The sequence below is a fragment of the Tupaia chinensis genome, unplaced genomic scaffold, assembly GCF_000334495.1.
Source record: "Tupaia chinensis unplaced genomic scaffold, TupChi_1.0 Scaffold000044_1, whole genome shotgun sequence".
In the NCBI taxonomy this organism is placed as follows: domain Eukaryota; kingdom Metazoa; phylum Chordata; class Mammalia; order Scandentia; family Tupaiidae; genus Tupaia; species Tupaia belangeri.
This window is the reverse complement of record NW_006159500.1, coordinates 1,121,916-1,128,447: the sequence shown is the minus strand read 5'-3', so window position 1 is coordinate 1,128,447 and position 6,532 is coordinate 1,121,916.

The following is a 6,532-nucleotide window of genomic DNA, read 5'->3' as shown; positions in this document are numbered from 1 at the left end:
GAGAGGAAGTGAGAAAGCAAGCTGCCAGGTCCAGGACTTGCACTACGGTCAGCCATGTAGGAGTCCAGCACCCTTAACCACCACATCGCCTGCCGCCCCTTGCACCTCCCCAAGAGCCATTTTTACCCAAGGAAACTATCGAGTTGTTGGGAAAGTCATGATGCATTTTTGCATAGAAAAACAGAAAAATAGGTCATGACTTTCCTGACAACCTAATATATTGGGCTTAGAGAGAAGATTTTTTTTTTTTTGAAGTATATGACTTTCAGCAAATATTTACTGAGCAGGACCAGCAGATGGCATGATGGTTACATTACTGGACTCCCATGTAGTACATAGCAGTTCGACTCCTGGACCTGCCAGCTTAAAACTCATGCAGGGCATGGTCAAAATCCCGAGCGGAGAATGGAGGAAAAAGAATTGCAGAGTGGCAATCCCCTTGGGTGTGTGTGTGTGTGTGTGTGTGTGTGTGTATGTATGTGATTTCTTGCTTTCTATTTCCCCGCTTCTCTCTGTCTCTCTGGCGAGCATGCACACCCTATAGCAAAAATCTCCCTTAAAAAATGTGTGTGTGTACATACATATATATGTGTATATATATGTATATATGTGTATATATATATATATATAATTTACTGAGCACCCACTTTGTGGAAAGGTTAATTCCAGAAAAGGACCTTCTGTTCATACTTGGATGTTGGAGAAAAGTATTGGGCATATATAAAATAAAAGTTGGGCTGGTGATACCTGCCTGGCTAAGTTTTTCTTTTTTAAAAAAATTTATTCATTCATTCATTCATTCAAATTTGGCTACAGGGAGACGAGAGAGAGAGAGAGAGAGAGAGAGAGAGAGAGAGAGAGAAGAGAGAAAGTGAGAAAGCAAGCCACCAGGTCTGGGACTCAAATTGTTTTTGGTCACGTGGGATTGCCCAGCGCCCTAACCACCAGCCTGGCTTTTTCACAAGTCTGTAAATGCCCAGCGAGGAAGGCCCCCTGAGCCTCCTAGAAAGGTCCCTGCCTAAAATGGAAGTTCTGGGAGCCTGGACTCAGAGTCAGGAGCCTCTAAGGGCTGAAGCCAGACTGGAGAGCACAGGACAGAGTATGGAAAAAGAGGGGAAGAGGGGCTGCAGTCAAAGGAGAAAGGTAGAATGGAGGGAGCATGTTGGTGGGTTTCACATGGTATTCATTCTCTCTGATGTCGCCACTCTGTGGCCAAAGTGTCACTTACAGGAAACCCACATTGTATCAGATTAAACCCAGCAGTGGCCTCCTACTGCCTTCAGAAAGGCCTATTAGGCCTGTGGGATCTGGACACTGGCTCTCATCCTCATGCCAAGTTCTCTCTCGTCCTCTGCATCTTAGGTGATTGGCTTCTACTGAGTCCCCAGATTTGTCACCCCAGTCTATGTGTAGTTCCCTTTAGGATGGCCAAACCATTTGGTTTGTATGGAGTGGAGGGATTTTTTTTTTGAGAGGCTTTTGCTATAGGGTACATGCATTTGCCAGAAAGACAGGGAGAGACAGAGAGACAGAAAGTGAGAAATCACCCCCCAGGGAGGATGGCCACATCACAATCCCTTCTCCTCCATTCTCCTCTCGGGATCTTGGGCACGCACGCACATGCACCTGGTGTGAGTCTAAACCACTGGGTCTGGGACTCAAACCGTGGTTGACTACATGGGAGTTCAGCAATATAGCCATTATGCTAACTTCTGGTCCTGAAATGGAGGGATTTTAAAAGCAGGACACTCCTTCGCAGTATGGATGAGCTGCTCATCCTGGTTTCCTCAGGCCTAGACTCTGACTCTGACATTCCTACCATGAGTGAGCCTGACTCCTGAGCGTCTCCAGCGTGCAGCAGGTCAGTCGATTCCTCAGGAGAAGGGACTGCCCTTGTTTCCCAGACTGCCCTCTTCCCACCCTAATGAAACTCTGGCTATGATTTTCTTTACTTCTTCCCTATGGTGCTTATCACGGCCACAATTACGCAATTAATTGTGGAACTAGCTACCTGATGGCAAACAGGTGGCACACTCTGCCCTGGTGGTTCCAGTCCTTTACACAGTGCCTGGCAGAAGGCTAACACCTCACACCTCATTATCTACTGAGTTCCAGGGCACCACTGCAATATTTATTTGAAGGGACTTCAAGAAGTACACGGAAAATGCATATTATGAAAAAAAAAAACTATGCATGAATTTAATTTTTTTGCACCAGATAAATTTGTGTGTATGTATATGTATGTGTGTTTGTCTAGAGGGAATGTGCAATTGCCAGAGAGTGACAGAGAAGGAGAGAAGAAAGCATCCCCCATGGGGCATGGCCATGCCACAATCCCTTTCCTCCATCTCTCCCTTCTTTTGGGATTTTGGACATGTGTGCACACATCCAATGTGTTCCTTGAACCATGGGGTTCAGGACCACGTGGTTGGCCATGTTGGATCTGACTGCCCTAACCACCAGGCCAGGAGACAGTACCTAAACTTACATTCTTTTTTCTTTCTTTTTCTTTTTTCCTTTTGTTTGCTAGAGAGAGAAAGAGAAAGGGAGACATCATCCCCCAAGGAAGGGTGGCCATACTGAAATCCCTTCTCTTCCAATCTCCTCTTAGAATTTCGGGCACACATACACTCTTGCCCAGTGTGGTTTTTAGGCCACCTGGTCTGGGACTTGAACTGTGAAGTCATCCATATGGGATCCAGCTTCCTTAATTTTCACGCCATCTGCTGGCCCCCTAAACATGTATTTTAATTCAACTTTTCCACAGACTTCTTGAAATCTTCTTATATTTGTTGAAGGACAGTTCTAGAGTACCACTGCAAATGTTTACATATGTCTAAATTAATAACAATAATACTAATAAAAAATATATGTGCCAAGATAAAAAAATCTGTCCCTGACTGTTTCTCAGCCTGGATGATGATTATATGTGTGTATATGTTAAAACTGGGTAACCCATCCAAACGATGTGGTGGGCTTTTTGGCATATATGTAATTTTTGTCACAATTACAATATAAAATTGGAGTGGTTGGATGTACGAGCATTAGTCTGGGTGTGCGTGGGTGGGACTCTTTGTGAATGTGTGCATGTGTGCACACATGACAGTATGTACACATATATTCTCAGCCCATGTCTTCTAGTGGTTTCATTTGCTTACTTTAGCTTGCTTTGAGGCACAGCTGAGGCCATCTCCTGGGGTGGAAATCCGGACCAAGAAGTAAGAATCCTGGTGTTTCTGAGTTAACACAGAAATAGCTGGAAGGTAGGTCCCTCAGTCTTATGACTGTAAACTAATCTGTAAAATTAGAAAAGGGTAGTGTATGGGCTCATCTACCTGAAACATTCTATGAGTTTCTCTTTTCACTCTATGTCTCATAAAGTTAAAGCACTAGCAGTTCGATTTGATCTTGTTAAGGTCTGCACAAGTAAAAGGGCTCTAGTCTTTCTTAGTAGCACCCAGATTTTTTTTTCTTTTTCTTTTTCTTTTGGTGGACAGGTTTTTGCTATAGGGCGCATGCCCTCACCAGAAAGAGAGAGACAGAGAGACAGAAAGCGAGAAATCACCCCTCCTGGGGGGGGATGGTCATGTCACAATCCCTTCTTTTCCATTCTCCTCTTGGGATTTTGGGCATGTGCACGTACCTGGCATGAGTTTAAGCCACCGGGTCCGGGACTCAAACCACAGTCGACTACATGAGAGTCCAGCAACATAGCCATTATGCCAACTGCTGGTCCCAGCACCCAGATTTTAAGAAGTCAAATCTTTGGACAATCCTTGCTCTGTGTAACAAAGCATCCTTTGCACCTAGGCGAGATTGTGGTGTATTTACGACACGTAGGACACTTCCCTTCCAGTTTGGTGAACTTTCTTTGCTGTAGTCTTCATCTTAAGGCTACTATGTAAAGATGTTGTATGAGTATTCCACATTTGTTAGAGCATTTTATTCTTTATTCCTAGGAGTCACTTTAATCTCATTAATTCAGAAGGACCGCACTTTGTGATTGCACCACCTCTAGTCTCCCTGTCTGTAAGATCCCTTCCATTTCCAGTCTCCAGGTCCCTGTGGTCTCTATTGGCGCATCTCACTCTCTCCTGACATCCTCTGCTCCCCTTCCTATGCCTTGACTTCCTGGCCCTCCCCGCTTTGCCTGCAAATGAGTCTCTCCCAGTTGGTGGCCTTGTCACCGTGTTCTCGCTGCACCCTTCCTCCTGCCGTGTAATGGAAAGGGCCCTGGGTTGAGTTTGAAGCTGAGTGCTATGCTGCTTAGTAGCAGTGTGACTTTGGGCAAATAATCCTAAAAGACATAGAGGTTCCTCTTCTCTGGAAAAAAATTTTAATTTCCATTATACATAATATAAGGATCAAATAGAAATATTCATGGTATCTGTTTGAAAATGATCAATTACTATATATCGAATCATCAGAAAAGCCATAACTTTTTCTATGCAAAAATGCATCATGACATTTCCAATGACCCAATATATATAGACAGTAATAACTCTGCCATTCAGATGCTAGGTAAATGCCACTGTCTGTGTTCTTGGCACTGGGCCCTGGAAGTAGGCTAGTTGCCTCCGTGTTACTGGACCAATCCTGGACACACATGCCCTGTGTCAGGGAAGAGATGCCCCAGAAAGTCCTAGGCAGAGCATGCTTTGCTTCATAAACGGCTCACAGCAGAGAAACAAGGAGACTTAAAGGACTTCCTGCCTCAGGACAATGTTTCAGAAGGAATATTTACTTATTGAATACTTACCAAATACCAAACTGTCTTATGACAGACCTGGATTCAAATTCTAGGTCTGCTGCTTGGTAGCTTTAGAAAGGTCTTCAGTCATTCTTTTATTTTTCTCTTGGGTTTGTTTTCTGTTCTTCAGGATTCCCAGAAAAACTTTTTCATTCTTTTCATATCTCTTGTGTCTTCTCTACAGCCTAAGAATTCAAGCAGATTTCCACTAACTTAAGAGGGAAGATGGAAGACATATGATATGGGCCTCCTTAATTTGCCTCTTCACCCGAATGTTTTTCCAAATATCCATCTTCTGATTTTTTAAAGTTGATTTTGTTTCTCTCATGAGAGAGTGCAAGAGAAAGCATGTGCATGTGCATGAGAAAGATTGAGAGAGGGAGAGAGGCAACCCCAACAGGGTCTGGTTCCCAGCCCTCTAAGTTAGTCAGGACGTGGGACACACACAGCATGTTTCAGATTGACCATGTTTCAGATCTGAGACCACAGTCAACCAAGCGGCTTCCAGCGCTGCAGGTCAGTCCGCTTCCTCCTGTGCCACTGAGGCTAGGTCTATTTTCTGGTTCTTACCATCTTAGGCAACAGTTCCTTCTAAGTCTCTTCTCCATCAGTTGTATGTGACCTGTATTCTTTCCCTGCCTCCATTTCCTCCAGGGCTTCTTACCTCCTCACTCCTTACCTGTGTCCCCACAATCAGCTTTCTTCCTCTCTACCAGCTCCTTCCCCTCGGGGTAGGCAGGCAAAAGTTACCTCTAGACTAAGAACTAACCAACCAGCCACTGTCAGGCAATCTTCTTCTATTTTGCATCTTTTGAGCTGACTACTCTCTGTCACAGCTGCTGCTGCTTCTCCAGTCCCCATTCACAGGGCGACCTACACTTAGCATTCTGCTGAAAGATCTCTCGACCTTCCAGTAACCAAAATAATCCAGTCTTACTCCTGATCCCAAGTGACATTGTTATAGATGGACATTGATGTCCACTCTATACTTGTTGACACTCTCTCCTCTCTAGGATTTCATGACCCTGCAGTGTCTAACCTCTCTGCCTTTTCTTCCTGACCCATCTTTCTATACCCAGCTTCCTGTTATCAGTCTTGTCCTGCTTTCATTGCCCTTTCTCTACTTTGAGGACCACATTAACTTTACTTCTAGTAGTGGTTCTCTACCTTGGATGCTCAACTTTTAAATCTCTTTGAGGGGTTTTAAAAAATCCAGATGCCTAGATCCCATCCTAACCAATTACTGTACATCAGAATCACTGGGGGTGTCTTGAGCAGGTTCCAGGGAGTTGATTCCTAAGTCTTTAGTTTCTCACCTGAACTTCATTTTTTTTTTTTTAAATCTCTTTCTTTAGCCTATGATTATTGGCTGAATGGAAGTTTCTATCTGTGTGACCTAAAAGTCCCTCACACATTACCTGGCAAAAAAAGCTTAGTGCTATCTCATATAGGTCTGATTCTCTTCCCATCGCCTTTTCCCCTAGGGTTGAAACCTGTGACTGTCCCTGGCTGTTGGCATCCAGTAAGCTTGAGGTATGCTTGTCTTCTCTCCTTGAGAGTCCTCACAACTCTCTCCTCCGTTCTAGGTGCTCAGGTCCTGTTTCACCCAGACCGATGCTAAGTACCTGCCAGAGCTTCTCCCACCTTCATTTCCCCTTGGATAAAACTGCAAAGACTAACTTCCTGAGCCAAGTGCTGATTTGGTCTTTTCTCTGCTCAGAAATTTTACTGTCTTGCCACTGCTCACTAATAGTATTTATGATCTGCTTTAACCTCTCTCTC